Below are 9,620 nucleotides of genomic sequence, written 5' to 3'. Positions count from 1 at the left end.
GCTTGATGCTCATAATTGTATGCATACAAAACTTTTATGCTTCTTAAACATTTGTTTTTGCTTTTATGCGTTTCCCTACCTGTAAAAGAAACTCGGTTTGGTTAGCAAACAAGTGAAAAAATCAGCTTGATTATTGAAAAAATACCATTTTACGTGTTATTTATTTACAACTACAAAAATTATGGAATTTAATTTTGCTTATTGATCATATTTACGGACCTTAATGAAAGAAAAGGAAGTACACATTTTCTTATGAAATGATACAACTGTTGTTGAATGTCGACATGAATACCCTTCGAAAAAAATCCTGGTCCGTCCCTGCATATCTGGGGAGGACTAGAATGTTCTCATTTTTCATGCGTGTTGTGTAGGTCTTACGGACACTCAGGTTAACTTTTCTGTAGATTGTCTTGGCTGAATGGGCTCCTTTACTCAAAATCCAAGTTTATGGAGGAACACGCCAATAATAAATGTTAGTTAACTATTCCAGTTAGGTAATTTGCTTGCGTTGTGTTTGAGAACTCAATTTTACATTGTTTTGACTTCGGAGTTATGTTTGTGGTTTCAACTTATAATGTCAACAAGAAACTAGATAGATTTTCTGTTTATTATAAAAACATGATCATCGATTGAAAGTACTAAACAGACACTTATTTTCGATCCAAATAAACACTGCACCAATCATCAAATTAATACAAAGAAATTGCAACAACAATAAAAAAAAAAAAAAAAAAAAAAAAAAAGGTGAATACAAACATAATCTGCACTGCCTCTCTCCTAGCTAGCCCATAAGTGCAACCAAAGGTGCAAACGTGATAGCTCCGAGCACCAAAAAATCCATGTTATATAGGTTGATAGATGCTCCGCTAGTTCTTGGCGAAGGGGTGGTGGGGGTTGGAGTGGTTGTAGATGGAGTTGTGGGTGGTGAACCATTTGGTGTGGTACTTGCTGCGGAAACTGTGACACCTAATTTCATTCCTCCACTGCAGTGACCAAAGGTTGGGCATAAGAAGTACACTGGTCCTATCTTGTTGAGGGAAATCATCGTGTTTCCGCCGTTGTAGCTTTGGAGGGCATTGCCGCTGGTGCAACTGTCATAATCGGCCTTGTTCACTTCGTCCACACTATGTAATGAACCATAGTTAAACACTGGCCAGAAAATTAGAACACTTGTTAATAGTATGTACATTATAATGAAGAGGAAGGCAAATCACAATTTACAAAGATTACCAAATACTTATTTACAGGTAGTAACGGTATACATACTCTGTTACTCAAGTATATATTATTTGTACCCTGATTTCAACTTTAAAATGTTATAGTCAAAATTACATACTAATAAACCTCGGAAAGAATATAGTTTAACGTAGAAGAAGAGTTGCGTAAATTATGAACATCGAAGACAGAAAAAAAGAAAAAAACACTGATAGGCCACAGTCGCTTAAAAACTTCAAAAGCATTTCTCCTTTCTCTTTTGGTACTCTGGCAGAGATATGCCATGGGTTTACCCTTTATGCTTTAATAAGGAGGTAGCTCATATGATGCAGCCAAATCCAGGGCCCAAGCATAAAGCTCTGCAATGTCACCCTATCCAGCACGCCCCGATATGTGGTGCAGAGTCTTTGATTGCTTATATTTCGGAGTAGTTTCAGGGTTACCCATGAGGGTCTATAAGCAACTCGTTCCACGCAACAAGCTACCTTCTAAAACACATGGTTTTGTACATTTTCATGTCTTAACAATGAAACAGGTGTAAAATATTCATAAAAATGTTGTATTTTAGAGTGAAGCTATATGTTGTAGGGTCTACAGATTATTCCATGTATATAGGACGAACTATAAATTGACAAATGTGAGAACTTACGAAGCCTATCACCAACGCTAAATGTTTTGCCGGATACCCAAGTTGTATAGTCCGTCCCTTGGTTCCATCCAGCCGAATCACCAACTATATAATCAACAGCATAGGCAGCAGGCAGAACAAGCAGGAAAGCAAGGAAAGCAGCGGCAATGGCCATGACTCCCTAGCTTCAAAATGTGTATGTTTATGGGGATTAAATTAGAGGAAGAGCTACAACGCAATGCAAATAGTCAGAAGTCTCATACCTTGTTATATAGACAACTCAAACGAATATTAAAAAGTATGAATATAATCAAAAGTAGTAGTTCACTCCAACTCCAAATTTCTTTTTAGATGATTATGTTTATATGATGGTACATTCACTTACTCCCTCTCCTTGTCTACCTAATGCATTTAGAATTGGAATGGACCTCATCCTTGGAGTTGACTTAGCCGTTACTCGTGGCTTTCGAGCCAAGCAAAACCACTCTACTACATGGATAGTTCCTATCTACAAACATGGTGATCATGAATGTTAACTTGACTGTGAGCTGAGTCGTTTGAGCCAACACCCGAGCAGGTACTTGTTAGGTGACCTGAAGAAAAAAACTGCCTTTCTGGTGAAGAGAACACATAATTATTGGTTCCTACTTTGACTTCTAAACGCCTGCCACTTACAAGCACGCGAAACACTTGGAAATCCGTTGTGTTTACTGGATAAATTATAATATCCTGATTTTTGGGATGTTAACCCATATGAAAACATCATTGTGATGTATAAGATTTTTATCCTGGGACTCTCATCATAAATAAATCTTTTGCACTTAAAAGGTGACAGGGAGGAGAATCATAACCATGGCAATTGTTTAAGTTCAACAATAAATTACACTAAAATTATAATTAGGATGTGACGAAGGGGCCGAATTGTTTTGAGGGACAATGTTGTAGATTCCAACGTTTACAATTTCATCAGTTCTCTCTGGTGTGGATTAGCCTTTGAAATTTCAATTTTTCCTTATACATTGACAATTTTGATTTGAAAATACATACTAAATACATTTTAGCTGACATAATGACCTAAACATACGTTGAACTTTGGTGTTTTTTTACACTATAAATGTAATGGACTATTTTTCTTGCCTAATTATTATCAGTGATATTTCAATTTCTTACCATTGACACAATTTGTTAAAATGAATTGGATGGAATGTCAAATAGCAGCTAGAGTTAACCATATTTTGCAACATCAAAATTGCAATAAAAAACTTCACCAAATCAAATTACCCTATCTTTTTCTAATTCCCATCTTCATAGTGTTCTTCTCTTTGAAATTCTCATTTTTCTTGTTTTTCTTTGTTTTCTGATTCTTTTTAACTTTTTCGTTATCGATGGATAATTCAAGAGTTCTCGATTTGTTTTTTTTTAGTTTCATTGACCAATGCGATCTTTCACTCACATATTTCTCTAATGATAGTTTTATTTATTTATTTACTTATTTTTTCACAAGTTACAAATTAAAAAAAGTCTTTGACTGCCTAATTTGGATATCCTACTTTCACAAGCCATTCATACTCCACAATCAAATGCTTATAGTTAAAAATGATTGACGTGGTCCAAAAAAAAAAAGAATCTTTATTTAGTTGGTAGTGCTTATGAAAAAAGGGGTGACTGGTTATATTAGTCTTCAAACAAGTTGCTCGAACATCCATACCCTTTTATATATATATATATATATATATAGTTCCATTACTATATAGAAGAACAAAACTAGACTTTGGGAAACGAGCCCACTCCAATTGCCAACTGCCGTGCCTTTTACTGCTTATATATATGGGAGGGTTCTAGGGACATATTTTATCTTAACAGGTAAACAAACTCAAAATTGTTAAGGTATTTATACGTTTTGAATTAGGTTACTCTTTTTTTGTAGATATGATCTCCTAACTATTCTAAACATTGTCACAAATAATAAAAAAAATAAAAAAATTTCAAATTTGCTAAATGTAGTTATTAATTTACAAAATTTGGCTAATTGTAGACCGTTCATTTTCACCATTTTTGATACTATATTTGGCAAGTTTAGAATTTTTTTGATTATTTGTGACAATGTTTAAAATAGTTAGAAAATCATATCTACAAAATTAGCCTAATCCAAAACTTAGAAATGCCCTAACGATTTTTAGTTTGTTTACGTGTTAAGATAAGATATGTCCCTAGAACCCCTCCCTATATATATATATATATAGTCATTTAAAGTTTTAAACACTCCCGTTTCCTATATTTCTTCTTCCGAAGCAAGGATTACGCTCAACAACATCACTCTTCCATTTTCTGTGTTCTCGCCACCTTTATAGTTGCCTTCGTCTTCGCTGTTGTGGTATGCCTATCTCAATTTTATTTGTCTTTCTCGAAAATTGTCATTTAGTAGGGATAGAAGGCCGTGGGCGTGAATCAATCTTCTTATTAACCGTTAATCAACTGTGTTCCCAAATGAAAGCATATTAGACAGGATAATTCAAAAGGAAACCATTAACTCCTTGGTATTCGTACTCTCCGTATACATACATTTTCTAGAATACCCTTTCTGATGGATGCAAATAAAGAAAACAATAAAGATCGAGTCGAGGACAACAGTAATAGGAGACAACCAAGGCGTGGATTACACTGTCTTTAAAGAAAGATTTCGCCCTTTCCAGTGGTGCAGAAAGGCAGCAATGACGTTTTATCCTCACAGGATACAATAGTTATAGTAGTTGATAAGAGCCCAAAACTGTAGTTTTAACCCCTTAACAATCATACTTTTAGACCAATTATGTGAGTAATAATTAAGAGTTAATACTGATTACGTGTTTTTATATATTTCAGGCTTCAAAGTCTATTATGTGTAAAAATGTGCCACTTTAGCGAGATAAAAGAGCAAAGGTCGGTTGCTAAGGAGTTATGTGAATAAAGGCCAAGATTCAAGGAGACAAAGCCTTTGTAAAGCTCGGTCAAAAGCTGAAAAGTCAACACGGGCGTAGTAAGCTTGATTGCACAAGTCAGCAGAACTTCCGATGGCCGTATCTTTGGACTCAGACCTCGGAATTGGGAGTATCTTATGTCAAAACGACCGGCTCGGAAAGAGCTTTCAAATGGTCCAAGCCTTGGCCCAATCAGAGGAGCAAAAGTGGATGAAACATCTGTCGAAGCCAACTGCAGCTGAAGAGCCCATTTTGGACTAAAGAAATTGGGTTTTGGGCCCGATTTTCCGGCCCAAAACATGGCTCCAAGCCCATGCATGATTTTTGGATCTGAAAGTATAAAAACAAAAGCTTGACTCTTTGTTAATGACAGTTAGGTTAGGAAGCTAATGTTAATGGAGTTTAGGGTTAGAAAAAGATAGATCTAGATTAGTTTTTAGATCTAGATCTAGTTTTTTTTACATTCATTCAATTAGTTAGTTTAGAATCATATTTAGTTTTTAGAATAAAGTATTAGTTCTTCATTTCAATTTAGATTATTCCTTAAATTTTTATTTGGATTTAGTTGTCTTAAATTCATAATTAGTTATTCACAATCTTAGTTCTAAATTAGTTTTAATTTCAATTTAATTTAATTATGTCTTGTTCTTATTATTGTTCTTATGTTGGGAATGGTAGTATAGAAATTTCACATCAAATCATTACTCTCACCATTGTTCCTTTTGGTTTGATTAGTTGAATTTGTTTAAGTCTTGAGAGTTAAGAGTGGAACGAATCCTTACTCATTATATTGCATGATTATGTTTTGAGAGTAAGAAGAATTGATTTAAACGTAAGAACGGTAGGATTACGTATTAGTGTTGTTAACATTAATATTTAGGATTCTATTATTTTTACGGTTATCAAATGGCACCGCTGCCATCTTAATCTCGTCAAGACAAGAATTCAATTGCTTGAATCCAAGGGGCAATCCCCCATTCTCTACCCACCCACCCTTTTAATTTTTCATTCTTATTTCTTGAATTTTCGGAACTGTTCATTGTTTTAGGCATAGGGGCTGCGGATTCACAGAGAAAAACACTGCGGTGAAGGTATTTCTAAATTTTCAAAAATTCTGAAAATTTTCATACATAATATTTAATGTGTTGTTGATTTACTGGAATATTTTCAGATTTTTCAAAGTTGGTTTACCTTGTGAAAAAAATATGATCTTTACAGTGCTGCATTTCAGTTTTCACACCGTATGTTCTTGAAAAACAGACGAGTAAGGTTACTTAGGGAGTTCTAAAAATTCTATAATTTTTACAGGAGTATCTATCCTAAGTCAGGAGTTTGTAGTAAAAATTTGACGAGTTTTTGATTTGTTTTGACTACCTAAATAGTAGAGTGTTTCCAGTGTGTTTCTGCAGTATTGCAAACACTTAATATCTGGAACACCAGCCGATAAGGAGAGGTTGTAGAACTCCAATTGCTCTAAATTTTTTACAGGAACAAGTAGGATCTGTCAGGAGTCTCCAGTAAAAATTTGGAAATTTTTGGCTTTGTTTTGATGGGTTAACCATTCGGTTGTTTGTATTGTGTCCGAAAACTATTTCGCAAACTTTGCAGGGCAGTAGAGGGACTTTCATAGCTTCGATTGATCTGAAATTTTACAGGCTACTTGATAGATGTCTTAGCAAATTACTGTAAAAATTTCAAATTTTTTGGAGTAAGATAAAAGGCCTAAAACTTGAAAACCTTGAAGCGCGACCCGCGCCCAAACCGAGCGCGACCGCGCCCAAAACACTGGACATCTGAAATTCCTGAGCGCGACTCGCGCCCTAAGCAAGCGCACCTGCGCTCAAAACACTGGAAGCTGAGCGCGACCCGTGCTCAAACACTGGACATTCACAAAACCCCGAGGGCGACTGCGCTTCGTGGAGAGCGCGCGCCATCGAAGGAAAATTCGGGCGTGAAGCGACCCTAATTTTCACAGATTAGTTCAAATTTCTATTTCTTCAAGTTATTCAGTGTTTCTAACTTGTTAAATATACTGAGATTGCGTATACAAGACGCTATTCAAACGCGTAGCAAGGAGGCATTCAAGTACTCCTTCCACTCCTCGCCTCTTCTGTCAGAGGAGTTTTAATTCTAGTATAATCAGGCTTATTTTTCGTAGAAATAAATACAACACGCCTATCTAGAATTTCACACACTACACTTGCATCAATGGCTAAAGAACAAGAGTCTCCTCTCTCTGATTTTTATAAAGCCCTAAACGATGGCCCTAAGTCGTGCATCGTTCTTGGTAGACCTAGTGGGGATTTTGAATCCCCCTAATATATTTAACTTGTTACCGGGTTTTCATGGTTTAGACCACGAGAAGCCTTACCAAAGACACTTTATCGTGGGATAGACCAAGTTCTTACTACATTCCATCATCCTAGCGTAAATCCAGATCAAGTTAAACTTAGGGTGTTTCCTTTCACCCTAGCCGACAAGGCGGCGTCTTGGTTAACTACCCAAACGCCAAACTCTGTGGACTCATGGGCTCAACTTGTTCAATTGTTCATGGAACAGCTTTTACCCACTTGAAAGCGGATGAAATGCTTCACAAGATTCATTTCTTCAGCCAGAATCCTCATGAATCCTTTTCAGATGCCTGAAATCGTTTCACTGATCTTCTCATTGAATGCCCGCATCATAATCTTGCAAAAGACACGCTTGTTCGTGCTTTCTTCAAGGGGCTTTCACATTATCATAAGGAGGTTCTAGATATCATGACTGGGGGTAGTTTTCTTAGTAAAGGAGCCTTAGAGGCTTATAAATTCTTAGAAGATCAATCTAAGAAGAACAACAATTGGGGAGGAAGCGATTCCTCCCGCTCCTCTCCTTCTTCTCTTGAGGTTAAACATGATCCCGAGCTTAAAACTCTTATCGATGCCCTCACTAAAAGGTAGATGCCATCTCGTTCAACAACAACCCACTCCAGGTCATGAACATTAACTCTACACGTTGTAATGTCTGTTGTAGTCTTGAGCATTCCAACTTCTATTGTCCTCTTGTCTATGCACAAACACCACCACAACCATCACACTTCAACCAGGTTAACTCAACATCAAGGACAAGGGAACTTAGGTGACCGGAATAGAGGTTTAGTACCCATAACCTTAACTATCAACATCAAGACATGAACGCCAACAAGCTTTATTTCCAATACAACCATCTACGAGACAAAGTAGTAGTGACCTTGTTGGAGAAACAAAATCAAATTATGCAACAAAACTCTAACTTGATGAAAGATCAAAGATGATCAAAACTCTAATATGATGAAACAAACGATGCAAATGATGCAGTCTTTGTGCCAAAAAAGGTTATTGACATGTCTTCTAACCAAAATAATAACCAAACGTGTTTCCAAGTCAAGCAAAGGCCTAATCCTAAGTCAACAAACACCCCTTTGAAATAAAAAGATTTATTCAGAATGGTAATATAAACCAGGGGACCTCCACAGTGATCACTACCCCTTCGTTCGTAGGTGAGTAGTTGATAACCAAGTGACTATGCCTAAAGATTACCCGCAAAACTAAAAATAATACCATACCAAATACTATAATAGAAACTGAAGACCCTACAACTGTAGAAGTACCAGTTAAACCACAACCAAAAGGGAAAACATTACAAGACCCAATAATAGAAAGTGAAGACCCTACACCTGTAGAGGTTCCAATATGGACACCTAGATGGAAAACGGCTAGAGATAAAGCAAAAACTAATAATACTTTTATCCCTTCTGCTAAAAATAGCGATAAAGCACAAAATCCCCAAAGACTAGTTGTGTTTAAAAAGGGCGAGAATTTTGATGAGAGTAGGGAAGTGTTTAAAAATTTGACTATAAACCTACCTTTTCTAGAAGCTATAAAAAGTCTACCTAGACACGCTAAGTTTCTAAAAGAGTTGTGCACCAAGAAGAGGAAAACCAACATACCCCACGAAGCATTCTTAACTGAACAATATCCCTCTTTATTTGAGCATAACGGAATTGTTAAGTACAAGGACCCTGGTCGTCCTACTGTACAATGTACCTTAGGTGATACCTTCATAACAACTGCTTTATTAGACCTGGGGGCGAGTGTTAACTTACTCCCTTTTTATTTATATAAACAACTAGGCCTAACAAAACTTCAACCAACCAAAATGACTTTGCAGTTAGCCGATCGTTCTATTAAGTATCCCAAGGGTGTAGTTGAAAATATTCTCGTTAAAGTTAAGGATTTTTACTATCCAGCCGACTTTGTTATTCTTGACACAGAAGTTGCTCATGATTCCATTCCCATCATCTTAGGGCGTCCTTTCTTGGCAACCGCCAATGCCCAAATCAATTGTCGGGATGGCTCAATGACTCTTTCTTTTGGAAATCTTTCTGTAGAAGTTAACATGTTTAGACAAAAACAGGGACAACTAGGTTTTCCTGTAGAAGGGGAAGTGAAGTCCATTGAGAGTTTTGTACCTCGCATTAGTGCGGCTGACACTTTAGTTCCCACACTAGTAGATACCCCTCTTATGGAAGAAGACAAGGATCACAATTTCTACTCCCTAGACGTAGATAACATCAAGGAGGATTTCCTTCGACTCTTTTGCAACCCCTTCTTTCTTCTCGAAGTTTCTCTCCTATTGACATCCATTCATCTCTTGACGCCATGACGGAAGAAGAATTTTTAAGCCCTCTATCCCGGTGATTCTTCTTACCCACCTATTGAGGAATGTCTTGCATATCTCAAGGCCTCGATGATATAGACTTAAGAACACTAGTTGAACACCATTCACCCACCTCACATCCT

The 9,620-nt window shown here is 36.6% G+C and overlaps 1 long non-coding RNA gene across 1 annotated transcript; it reads left to right on the top strand.

Moving 5' to 3' along the window:
• The first annotated feature begins 357 nt into the window (after positions 1–357).
• On the top strand, positions 358–2,610 carry LOC147481238 (uncharacterized). The gene is made up of 2 exons (XR_015205533.1): positions 358–2,141; positions 2,259–2,610. It is a non-coding gene; the product is annotated as an uncharacterized LOC147481238 (long non-coding RNA).
• The last annotated feature ends 7,010 nt before the right edge of the window (positions 2,611–9,620 follow it).

This window comes from Coptis chinensis, chromosome 8 (genome assembly GCF_015680905.1).
Source record: "Coptis chinensis isolate HL-2020 chromosome 8, ASM1568090v1, whole genome shotgun sequence".
Taxonomy (NCBI): domain Eukaryota; kingdom Viridiplantae; phylum Streptophyta; class Magnoliopsida; order Ranunculales; family Ranunculaceae; genus Coptis; species Coptis chinensis.
The sequence above is the reverse complement of the archived record's forward strand: the minus strand, read 5'-3'. Positions and strand labels throughout refer to the sequence as shown.